The sequence below is a fragment of the Dermacentor andersoni genome, chromosome 4 (assembly GCF_023375885.2).
Source record: "Dermacentor andersoni chromosome 4, qqDerAnde1_hic_scaffold, whole genome shotgun sequence".
Classification (NCBI taxonomy): domain Eukaryota; kingdom Metazoa; phylum Arthropoda; class Arachnida; order Ixodida; family Ixodidae; genus Dermacentor; species Dermacentor andersoni.
This window is the reverse complement of record NC_092817.1, coordinates 216,447,727-216,461,250: the sequence shown is the minus strand read 5'-3', so window position 1 is coordinate 216,461,250 and position 13,524 is coordinate 216,447,727. Positions and strand designations below refer to the sequence as shown.

The 13,524-nt window shown below is 41.6% G+C and overlaps 1 pseudogene; it reads left to right on the top strand.

The window, feature by feature from the left end:
- Positions 1 to 8,549: 8,549 nt before the first annotated feature.
- Positions 8,550 to 9,693, top strand: LOC126538451 (uncharacterized; annotated as a pseudogene).
- Positions 9,694 to 13,524: the final 3,831 nt, after the last annotated feature.

Genomic DNA, 13,524 nt, shown 5'->3' with positions numbered 1-13,524 from the left:
CGCAGTATTGTCGGACATGTTTTGCACCCCTCTAAGGCAACCATTATCATGGCGACACCCATGTGTGTGTGTGTGGTTTGCTGTCTTCAAGTGTTGTGCAATGATTTCTTTTCTGTTTGTCATAGCTGTTGAACGTGCGATGCAGTTCTTTTGTTTATTCATAACAATCACCCCTTGCAGACTCTAGTATGAGAGTGCGCCCCTTAGATATGGCTATTTGTGCTATTATTTCGTGCTTCTAGTCTTGGTGTGTGTTTGTGTCACATTAGCGATTATATTGGCTTTGTGTGTGCACTTCCAGTTAATAGGGTCTTCTACACAGTGCTGCATACTTGCAGAATAGTGTACTTTCACGTGCAAGGCACCGCGATTCTCTCTTGTACCACTACTTGCCTGAGGGACTGACTCGCAGTATTGTGGGACATGTTTTGCAGCCCTTTAAGGTAAGCATTATCATGACGACGCCCATATGTGTGTGTGTGTGTGTGTGTGTGTGGTTTACTGTCTTCGAGTGTTGTGCAGTGATTACTTTTCTTTTTACCATAGCTCTTGAAACTGCGATGTTGTTCTTTCGTTTATTCGCAAAAAAAAACCTTGCAAACCCTTGTATGACAGTGTGCTACCTATATATAGTTGTTTGTTCTATTATTTCGTGCTTCTAGTCTTGGCGTGTCTTTGTGTCACATTAGCGATTATAATGGCTTTGGGTGTTCACTTCCTGTTCATCTGGTCGTGTATGCAATGCTGCAAGCCTGCAGAGTAGCGGACTTTCGCGTGCAAGGCACCACGATCCTCTCTTGTACAGCTGTTTTGCTAAGGGACTGACTCGCAATATTTTGAGACATCGCAATAAGATATCGGGTCTGCTAGTTGGTAGACTTCCGTATTTGAGCTAGACTCAAATACGAAAGACGCAGACACAGAAACAATGTAGACAGGACACTGCCTGACTCTCAACTGATTTATTGTTTCAAAGAAAAACTTCTAGAAATGTTACGGTATCATCAGCATCCGCAGCAAAGCAATATGGGGCATTCACGATAGGAGTGCCAGACTTGAGACCCATCGAAATTCTATCCCAATGTGGTTATTTGGATGCGCACACATTCTATCATGCAGTGTAATGGCTATCTGGCTGACGCCATCACTAGCCCATTATTTAATGTGGTATGCCTCGACTATTTCGCAAGTTACTTGATGTTTATGTCGAAAAACAATTCACGTGTCGCTAAACTGTGGCCTACGCCCACCGTTTCTCCTGTTTCTGCAGTGCATGGTTAGATGGGTATAGCCTGTAGAATTTAATGATGCTTTGTGTTACCTAGCCTGTACAATTTAACGATGCTTTGTGTTCGCTAAGTTGAACGCTAGCATCTGCCTGACTGCTTCACATATCTATTGCTACAAGGGAAGAGAATCAGGTAAACCACCCCTACTCTGCAATCAACAAACTTGTTTTGACGTTAAACGGTACAATACCTGGGTTCTATTACACTCTAAATGCGCGGACAGATTATTGGTAAACATAGAAAAACGTTTGTTTGATGGAGAATGGGGGTGGTTTAGCTGACCGCCTTCCCTTGCATGAAGTACATGTGGAGCAGTCAGGCAGATGCATAAACGGTCGATTTAGAGAACACAAAACATTGTTAAATTATACAGGCTATACCCATCTAGCCATGCACTGAAGAAACTGGAGAAATGGTCGGTGTAAGCCGCAGTGTTGTCACATGCACGTTATTTTTCTTCACAAAGGTCATGTAACTCGCGAAAAGTCGTGGGTTACCATATTGCGAAATGGGGTAGCGATTGCGTCAGTTAGACAACCATTACGCTGCATGATAGAGAGTATGCATATCTAAATATTGCAATTGCGAAAGAATTTCGAGGGTTCACAATTTTTGCGCTCCTATCGTGAATGTCTCATCCTGCTTTGCTGCGCATGCACGAAAATATTCTAACATCTTTTTAAATGTTCTTCTGTCAAACAATAAATCAGTTGAAAGTCAAGCGCTTTCCTGTCGACTTTCTTTCTGCGCCCACGTCTTAGGTGCACTTCAATCTAACTTACGTACGATTGTCAGACATGTTTTGCTCCCCTTTAGAGTAAGATCTGTCATGGCTTCACCAATATGTGTGTGTGCTTAAATGTATTTCAGTGTTGTGCAATGATTACTTTTGCTTCCTACCAGAGCTCTTGAAACTGCAATGCTGTTTTTTTTGTTTATTCATAACAATCACCCCTTGCAGACTGTTGTGTTGGAGTATGCTACCTATAAATAGTTGTTTGTTTTATTATATTGTGCTTCTATTCTTGGTGTGTATTTGTGTCACTTAAGCGATTATAATGCCTTTACGTGTTCACTTCCTGTTAATCTGTTCATCTATAGAATACTGCATGTCTGTAGAGTAGCGCACTTTCACGTGCAAGGCACAGTGATTCGCTCTTGGACCACTTGGCCGAATTATATTCCGAAGAGGTGGGCGGTAAAATGCGACTATTTCATGCGAGCTTTTTCTTTTCAAGTGTTTGAATATTAACCAAAGCTACCCTTAGTCTTGCTGCTGTTCTGCAAAAGTTTTTGCAGAAGTGCAGAAACAAAGTAAATATGCAAGATTCTTTTTTAGTTTGTGCCACCATAGCCTACATTACAGTCTGTGATTATTGGTTGTAATATGTCAGTGCTTCTGGCAGTGCAGTAGGAGTTTTATTTGTAAGCTACTAGGACTGATGTTTTCTTTCCAACAGCCCCTTTTACATGTGTTTATGGTCGAAAAGTTTGAGGGGAAGTCAAAAAGCAAAGGGTCTTTTGCAATTTCTTACACTAGGGTTTGGTGACAGTACTTGTATCCAGCACTGAATTAGTGTCGTCTGCAACACTTCTATGGAATATGTCACTCTTATTCCCTCGTTAGTCGTTAGTGTGTAACACTGTTAAACATGGCAGCTGTATTGTCGATCTGCACCAAGGAGGAATTGAGGGCAGTGATTCGCTTTTTGTTTGCGGAAGGTGTGAAACCTGCGTAAATTATTCGTCGAATGCAAGCACAGTATGGTGACAGTTCTTTAACGCGCAGCAAGATCTCCAAATGAACAGATTGTTTCTAACAGAGAATAACTTCTTTATGTGACGAGGAAAGATCGGGAAGACCATCGACGGCAACGAGTGGAAACAAGTTTAAAGTCGTTGAGGGTATGGTAATGGAAAACAGGCGAATCTAAGTGGAGGGAAACGGCAATATTTTACATATCAGTCATAGTTCAGCGTATTCCATGTTACACGACAGGCTGAATTTTCAGAAAGTGTGTGCAATATAGGTCCTGAAAGAATTGTCAGCGCAGCATAAAGCACGAATGTTGGACATCTCTCGTAAACATTTAGCCCATTATCGTCGCGAGAGAGATGGATCACTATAGATGAAACTTGGGTACATTATCAGAAACCGGTAAGTAAGGCTGCGAGCATGGTTTGGAAACAGTCATCGTCCCATAAGTTAAGAAATTTAGACGTTACGTCAACGATCAGCTGGTAAGATTATGCTAGCACTATTCTGGGACATGGAAGGTGTGGTAACCGTTCGTTTCGCTCCAAGAAGCGAAACTGCGAACAGTGAGAATTACTGTGATGTGTTGCCAAATAAACTGGAACCTGCAATCAGATCCAAACGTCGTGGAAAATTGCGAAAAGGTATCATTGTGCAGCAAGATAATGCTCGGCCACAGTCTACCAAATAGACATCCAAAACAATGAAGCAGTTGGGATTCGAATTACTGGAACACCCGCCATACAGCCCAGACCTGTCTCCAAGCGATTTTAATATGTTTGTACCACTGAAGGAATCGCTCAGGGGAAGATTTGCAACCGGTGCAGAAGTTATTGATGCGGTGGAATATTGGTGGTTGGTGCAACCAAACAAGCTTTTTTTCCCAACGGAATAAAAAAAACGCGAGAAACATTGGGAAAAGTGCGTCGAAGTGCAAGGAAGTTATGTAGAAAAATAATGTATGTTTAACTGTTCTATGATTAGAATAAATGTACCTTTTCTCAAAAGTCTCTTTTCATTTTGACTTCTCGTACAAATATTTTTTGCTTTATCCGCCAACTTCTGAGCGGTTTTCGTAACCATATTCGTCGTTTTTGGAGAACTAATCGTACAACAGTCGTTCATGTTTGAAGAACTTGTTTGAAACCAGGCTCTCAAAGTGGGCCAAAGACAATTTGTACTTAATATAGTCAACATACAAGCATGGTACCAGAATAAGTACTCCTGCTGTACTCACATGCATATGTATTTGACTATTTGATGCTCAATACTTCCGATTTGGTCATTCGAATAATTTGATATTCGCCCACCTCTAATGTTCATACATGTTGAAAATTTCTTTGACTGTAATCTTGGTTACATGTACATTGTATATTGTATTTATTTGGTTTGCTACTCATGGGAGCCAGTTTCATGTTTACAATAAAGAAAGTTCATTGGCTGTTACTCTGGTCATTATGCAAACCTGCTTGCCTGCAGAGTGGTACACTTTCCTGTGTAAGGTTCTGTCATTTGGTCTTTAAAGGCTATTGTTTTCTAGATACATTTCTGGTATGCATTTGTAGAATATATTCAGGGTACTGTGTCTGTATAAGGAACTTATTCATGCATTGGTGCTTGACTCTTATTGCTGGAAATGTGTTTATTACCACTATATATCAAGTTCTCGTTCTGGAATGCCTCAGGTTCAGGGAATATATTTGAGTCAGCCCCTGTCACAAACATGATACATGTTTGTATACATGTATACATGTGCATGCATAGTCTCACGCAGTGACATGCATTGCAACAATTTCAGGATAATATGCAATTATAAGCCATTGTATTTAGATAGCTGAAGTTTATTTCCAATGACGAGTAGCATATGGAACAACAGTCATGTACTTATATTGTAAAACATGTTAAAGAACTCCATGTGTATAACAGACTGAAGACAAAGTACAGGGGTTGCTTGTGTTCACAATAACCGATGTATGGGATAGGATAGGAATAAACTTTATTTGTCCAACGGTTGTTGATGTTGGTGCCCGATGTATGGGAGAGCCAGTGAAAACAACATTCTCAAGGGACTGCTCGCACAACCGGTGTCCCGATAAATCACATAAGGACAAGAAAAAGCACCACATGCAATCGGGTATCGCTTCACCGGAGAACACACATGCGTCCACTGGGAGTATTTGCTATCAACCTGAAGACAAAGTACAGGGGTTGCTTGCATGTTCACAATAACCGATGTATGTGAGAGCCAGTGAAAACAACATTCTGAAGGGACTGCTCGCACAACCGCTGTCACGATAAATCACATAAGGACAAGAAAAAGCACCACACGCAATCGGGTATCACTTCATCGGAGAACTCACATGCGTCCACTGGGAGTATTTGCTATCAACCTGAAGACAAAGTACAGGGGTTGCTTGCAGGTTCACAATAACCGATGTATGTGAGAGCCAGTGAAAACAACATTCTGAAGGGACTGCTCGCACAACCGCTGTCACGATAAATCACATAAGGACAAGAAAAAGCACCACATGCAATCGGGTATCGCTTCATCGGAGAAGACACATGCGTCCACTGGGAGTATTTGTTATCAACCTGAAGACAAAGTACAGGGGTTGCTTGCATGCTCACAATAACCGATGTATGTGAGAGCCAGTGAAAACAACATTCTGAAGGGACTGCTCGCACAACCGCTGTCACGATAAATCACATAAGGACAAGAAAAAGCACCACATGCAATCGGGTATCGCTTCATCGGAGAACACACATGCGTCCACTGGGAGTATTTGCTATCAACCTGAAGACAAAGTACAGGGGTTGCTTGCATGTTCACAATAACCGATGTATGTGAGAGCCAGTGAAAACAACATTCTGAAGGGACTGCCCGAACAACCGCTGTCACGATAAATCACATAAGGACAAGAAAAAGCACCACATGCAATCGCGTATCGCTTCATCTGGAGAACACACATGCGTGCACTGGGAGTGTTTGCTATCAACCTGAAGTATGTATAAATTATCAGCAGCATTAGCATTCTGTTTGCATTTGCAGTTGAAAGCACTGAGTTGTTGGATAATTTTATGAATTAAAACAATAAATTGAGCCTGCAATTTAAGTTATGCTTCCTGCAGTTGCTAGAATCTTTGTCCAATGTAACGCTTTTTATTACAATCAGTTCAACAGCTTTTTATGAAGGAAGTTCTGTGTTTTGAATGCATTTGCATAGGCAGAATCAGATTTCATCTCGAGGTAAAAAAAAGATTAAATTCAGGGGTATGCTTGTGGTGGGGGACTTCAGTATAATTTTGATCACTTGAGGTTATTTAACATGCATCAAATGCATGATACACGAGCACTTCTTGCATTTCTCCCTTGTCGATACGTGGCCACCGCAGCAGCCCGTGATATTGTGCCTAGCAGTGCAACGCCATATACACTAAGCCCCTACAGCTGGTCCGAGCTAAAGCTTCCTCTTAAATCTAGTCAAACAAATTGCTCAATTGATTTCGTCTTCATCCTTAATTAGCAGGTTTCGGAAGTTGCTCAGATAACAGCACGCTTTAAATACTTGCATGCTATTAGCCTCGAGAGCGAACACTGGAGTCGCTGCAATCGCAGCGGTGTGACGTCACTGCAAGGACTTGCCTGCTACGCCGCTGACGATCTCCTAGATCTGCACCGTCCGCGCCCGCTTTTGTGCGATACGATGGTGACTAACTGCTCTGTTCTGCAATGTAAATCTTGCAAGAAAGATGATGTAAGTGTTCACTTCTATCCAAAGTAGACGAAGCTTAAGAAATTTCGGTTAATACAGCTTAGAATGGGCAAGCTGCCGTAAAAACACGCCGTCGTCTGCAGCAAGGACTTCAGAGATGAGGATTTTGTATATTCCTTATGCAAGACGCTTGGTAAGGCCATTTCGGGTGTACTTTTCGGTTCTTTGGACTAAGTAAACGTGTCTGTCACTTTATTACCTAGTTGCAAGTACCGAAAGTTGTCACCGGAAGCCATTCCATCCATGAATCTGCCTGTACGTCCAAACAGTACGAGGCGGCCGCTTGTGCGAGCGGCGATAAGACGGCGTAAGTGTATCGATATTGATTCTGTGTGCGGTTAGCAATAACAAGTCGTTTAAACATATATGTCGATGCATAAACAAACAAAAACGATCTGTGGTAGCAAGAATAGGCAAAAAAATTGGAGGACGCTTAAGCTTCGCCTTCAAGAGTGGAACGCGATAGCGTTATCGCACCCCGTTGGCGCCGCCTACTCAAACGCGCTACGCCAGCCAAACGTCGCGATCGGCACAGATGGCCGGGCCCCGACGCGCCATGAAGGCGGACGCGATCATGGGGCGAGTGGCGCGCCACGTATCGGGGCAGCGCCGTATATTGCGAGGAGGGGGTCTTCTGTGTTTGTCGCAAGATGGCTCTGCGTGTGCGCAGAAGAAATGTAGCGGAAACGTACTTCGTTGCTCGTGAAACTGCGACTTCTGTAAGTTACATGGTCATGATTACCGATATACACCGCAGTAAAGCTTTCTACGGCACGTTTCTAAGGCAACACCACATTCACTAGAGGCGATTTTGTCCGGTTTTGAAGGAACGAACTCGTGGCTGAGTGGTAGCGTCTCCGTCACACAGTCCGGAGACCCTGGTTCGATTCCCACCAGCCCATCTTGCAAGATATTCTTTATTTATGAAGTGCCTTCTGGGATTTATCGCTCACGGCCAACGCCACTGACGCCGACACCGACGACACCGGCTTTTCTGCGACACGAGCTCCTTAACGCTGTCGTGTTAAAATGTGCTGTCGCCCGCGCCGGCATTGCTCGTTGTTGGAGCGAGCAGGGTAACACATTGACTCACGGCAGAGCTCCTATCGCGTTTGATTATGCAGAAGCAATGTTGATCGCGCATTTGTGCCTGCAAGAGCGCTTCCTCGGTTGTTTAATTCACTATAGCCGCGAGTCATTACTGTCTAAGTATTAAAACAATTCCTAGCTATGTTAAATGTTTGCCACATTGGGCACTTTCTACGGCGAAACAGCCTGATCGGAATCTAAATTATCGATCGCAATTGGCCCCTCGCGCAAGCTGCCGAAGGGAGTCAATCGCAATTGATAATTTCGATCCCGATCGGCCTCAATCGCGATCGAAAGTGGCAATAATGTTATCTATTTATAAAATGTGCAGAAAAGCTTGGATTTCCATTTCAGGGGACAGAGGCATTCCCACACGCGCTTACCAGCTGCCACAGACATCTTCCAATAGCACTGATGTTCGAAAAAAAATACCAAGAAGGCGCAGACGAAAGCTCGAGAAGCGTGATATTAGAACTTGATGCACCACTGGCGGAAAAGAGAGAACCAGTAGAGTGCATGGTATGTTTAACTCTTAAGTAATACTAAACTTGATGTGCCAAGTTTGTGTTGCATTTGGCACCCACGTTGTTAACTGTGGTGTATAGTACTTTTCTCTTTTTAGTTAGTTTCTCTTTATTTTAGAGTTCCATTCTCCAGAAACTCCGGCTGTGAGTCCAGGTGATTGTATTCTACTTTCAGAAGGTATCCAGCGAAGAGTGCAGCATTTTTACTGCTGTTCGTAATAATACTAATTAATACTTGAGACTGCTATAATTTAGGTTATTGTTACGTTCAATTTGTATTTTCTTTTTTCAGAGACTGCTGCTGAGGCTGAGAAGCTGTCAAAAAAATTGGAATTCAAGTCGACACTAGAAACAACCATTTTGCCGGAGAACAGCTTATCAAATTGCAAAAGTGCCCGATGAGCATGGTCGTCTTGTCCTCACAGGCATACGCTCTTTCAAGTTGCTCTATAACAGAACTTTACACAGAAATGCGGTTGCGTCAAGGAACGGGAAGCTTATCCTTGAGTGACGATGATGCTGTGCTCCTCACATACATGAAGCTCTATCATGATTTAAGATTTTATCGGTTGGCGGTGTTGTTTAGTGTCCACCGCACAACTGTGTCGAACATTTTCAAGGATTGAATTGTAATTCTAGCAAGCATTCTTGAGCATGCAATTTTGTGGCCAACGAAGACCGCAGTTGTCAACTGTCTCATAATGTTTTTCAAAGAATGCAAAGACAGGACGATGGTGCTTGACTGTACTGAACTAGAAATTGAGCTCCCAAAGATCTAGCGTCGAGTCTCGTCACATACAGCCACTATAAGCGCACGTACACTGCAAAGGTCCTGGTGACTGAGACACCAGGAGGCTTAATTAACTATGTAAGTCCGGCATATGGAGGGAGCATCTGGCACATACATCACAAAGGAGTGCAGTCTTCTTGACAAGTGTATTCCCCATGTTGACAGTGTAATGGTAGATAAAGGCTTCCTAATCAGTGAATTTTGCAAAGAAAAAAAAACATCGAAATGATCAGACCCCTATTCCTCATGGAAAAACAGCTTACTGCACAGGAAGCTAGGAAAAACCAGTCCATAGCAAGTACCCGAGAAAATGTGGAGAGGGCCATTCAAAGAACGAAACTGTACCGCATTTAAAAAAAATCTGTTTGATTTTGACTTTGTGCCATATATTGACAGCATATTGAAAGTAATTGCTGGCACTGTGACTCTCTCAAAGCCATTGTTCAGTAACAACAAGTTCCTTTTCAACTGATAATGTAAGTGTGCGTATTTATGAAGTTAACTCTCTCCAAAGTAACTCTGCAGTGATTACTAGCTCTTACCAATTTGCATTGTGAGCTGCAAGGCAGTGTGACATTTAGTAAATGTGATGACCAAATTGGTCTAAAAATTAAAAATCTATCCAAGGAACCACTCAAAGTGTCCAGTTTTTATCAATGTGCACACTTACACTGTGGACAATCTGAGTGGAAGGAAAATTTCTTGCTGTAACAAATGTGGTGGTCCTCAAACACCTAAAATATACAAAATAGCGCCAGCAGTGTCAGTGTTTCTAGTTTGTATGATTTAGAGTACTCAAAAAGCATTTCTTCTTTTAAGAGAGCCATTCTGCGTAAGTTTTGTGGAGACGGTAGTTATTTAGGTTTATACAGACACACACACGGAAGTGTCTGTAATACTGTATTGTTGTAGCAGTGTATATGCCCAAATTATAAGTACTAAAAGTGACCAGCTTTCAGGTTGTTAATTGAATTTAGCATAGTAGGTACCACTGCTAGCTTGGAAATATTTTCATTCCCTGCCAAGAACACGGAAGGAAGAGCAAGACCATGCGCTGTCAAACCTGTAAAAAAGACCTTGGGCAGTTACATTAAAGGCAAGAAGCAGCACACTTGTTCATGTGACAAAGACTGCACGGTATGGCACATTCTGGTAGCATCCTCTCCTTATGTTTTGGAGATACAATAATGCAGTGATCTTGTCAACAAAATGGGCAACAACCTTGCTGAATGTGTAGAACAGTATACTATACAGTACGAACCACCTAGCATGGACTGCCTTTGAGCCTTTGCTTTCTGGCATATTTTTCAATGTGCGAACACCTAATTTTTGTAGCTACTATAAAAATACTTAGTCAGCTGAGGGCTTTTAGATGGAGTACTCATGGTGTATGCTTCGAAAAATAATACGCATGCAAGAATATTACTTTTAACTTTTGCAATTGCTTCCTTTTAACTAGTTTTACTTCAAAACTGCCAACTACTAACAGGTTAGTAAAGCAAACTGGAACAGATTTTGTGCGTCTTGTCAAGAAGCACCACTTTTAGTTTTCCTCAGCGCCAGAAATACACGGCTCTTGCATTTATTTTAATAATTCCATTTTAAATTTGTACATTTTATGAGAAACGTAATGCGACAAACAAGGTTCCTGCATTCTTCACTGTCGTCCTGTTTCATAATGCAGTTACATCATTACATATCACAGTAATGCTTGTCATCATATCTTTGTTTTAGTATAACAGTTGGACAAAATAGGTGGCAATACATCAGAACCAAAAAATATAGTGCTCTTGAAAATTGCATTCTTTCTCTTGCATTTATTGCAAAGCCATTGTTCAGTAACAACAAGTTCCTTTTCAACTGATAATGTCAGTGTGCGTATTTATCAGGTTAACTCTCTCCAAAGTAACTCTGCAGTGATTACTAGCTCTTACCAATTTGCTTTGTGAGCTGCCAGGCAGTGTGACATTTAATAAATGTGATGACCAAATTGGTCTAAAAATTAAAGATCTATCCAAGGAACCACTCGAAGTATCGAGTTTTTATCAATGTGCACACTTACACTGTGGATAGTCTGAGTGGAAGGAAAATTACTTGCTGTAACAAATGAAGTTTTACTTTTAACTTTTCCAATTGCTTCCTTTTAACTAGTTTCACTTCAAAACTGCCGACTACTAATAGGTTAGTAAAGCAAACTGGAACAGATTTTGTGCGTCTTGTTAAGAAGCAACACTTTTAGTTTTCCTCAGCGCCAGAAATACACGGTTCTTGCATTTATTTTAATGATTCCATTTTAAATTTGTACATTTTATGAGAAACGTAATGCGACAAACAAGGTTCCTGCATTCTTCACTGTTGTCCTGTTTCATAATGCAGTTACATCATTACATATCACAGTAATGCTTGTCAGCATATCTTTGTTTTAGTATAACAGTTGGACAAAATAGGTGGCAATACGTCAGAACCAAAAAATATAGTGCTCTTGAAAATTGCACTCTTTCTCTACGACAAAAACAGAAACCCTATATATCACAGGAAGCAATTGGCCTGAATGCCAGAAGCCAGCCAAACAATTGCCGAACCAGAAAGGAACTGTCATGAAAACTGTTTGTCTAGTGTCATTTTGATAGAATCATTTAGACTATCACAGTGGTGTTAAAATGTGCAGTTAGCTAAAAATATAACTGGGTGAGGCACTTGTTTGTCTTCACAACACAGTAATGCCAGTTACCATATCAAATATATTAAAAAACAAACACCAGCCAGAAACGAAACAAGTAAAACTACATATGCCTGCTGTACTTTGCCACAGTACAGCAGGCATAATATTTGGCCAGCAGGCTGCCCTAATATTAGCATTATAGTAACAACCAAATATGCCACAAACATAATCACATGAGCAGCAGTCAAAAAACGAAAACATCTTTCGAACATGGTGCCTTTGCAATTATCATCCTTGTATCAATGGATGCCCGTGTGAGTTAATACGAAATGCACATACAAGCATGATTGGGTACCCCCGTAGAAAGAGGGGCATTGAACACAAACCACAAGGGACTACTTTAATTTCCTGGGATGACTTTCTGATATCACAGTTATAGCATTCTTACCACAATTGCTTCACAATACACAGTCAGCCAAAAACTTAATTGCATGCGGCACATGTTCGTCTTCACAACACAGTCATGCCATTTACCATACCACTATATAACAAAACAAAGACCAGCCGAAAACGAAAAATCTAATTGAGAACTACAGACGCCTACTGTGATGAGCAGCAGTTGTATGGCTACCATATTATCAGAATGTCAGCCTGATGTCCCACAAAGATGACCACATAAGCAGTAGGCAAAAGAATGAAAGCATCTAACATAGTGCCTTTGCACTTATCATTGTATCAATGGAAGTCCATGTGAGTTAACACGAAATGCACATATAAGCATGATTGTATACCCTTGTAGAAAGCTGGGCATGGAACTTAACGTGTTGCTATGGGTGGGCAGGGCAACCCGGACGAAAGACGAGAGGAAGTACACAAAACGAGCGCAGACTAACAACTGGTTTATTTTTTCAAACAAGGAACTATAATATACAGAAAATGTAAACACATCTACAGTGACGTTTATAATGGTTGTTAGTCTGGGCTCGTTTTGTGTACTTCCTCTCGTATTTCGTCTGGGTTGCCCTGCCCACCCATAGGAACATGTTCCATCACCAACTCGCCCAGCTTGCCGTGTTAGGAGAACTTAAACCACAAGTTAGCAGTGTGTTCAATGAAGCTGGTTGGTTCATTTTTAGAATAAAAACAGGAACAGCGCAACACAGGACACAGGACAGCACTCTATTCTGTTTCCTCGCTCGTCCTGTGTTGCGACGTTCCCGTTTTATTCTAAACCACAAGTGACTACTGTTATTCCACGGGATGAGTTTCTGATATCACAATTATACCTACTACATCACAGTCGCATCGCAAAATGCAGTGAACCAAAAATTAATTGCACAGAATGCCATATAGACAAATGCAATGCCTGTGATTCCTAGACTATCAGTTGAGTGTCTGTTATGGCTCGGGGTTGCATCAAACATTGCTCTAGCAACTGCACGACTCAGCTGTTTACACAATAATGTGTTTGAATAGTGACGTAATGCTATTTTTTGGGCTTCAGCATGCTACCGTGTTTGCATTTTCTTGCTCACTGTCCACTGTTAAAGGGAACGCTTTAGTGCACAGCATGTCCAGATTCTCCTTTCTAGAAACAGTACAATCACCTAGATTTGGAGCAGATAACTTGTAGTTAGCTCT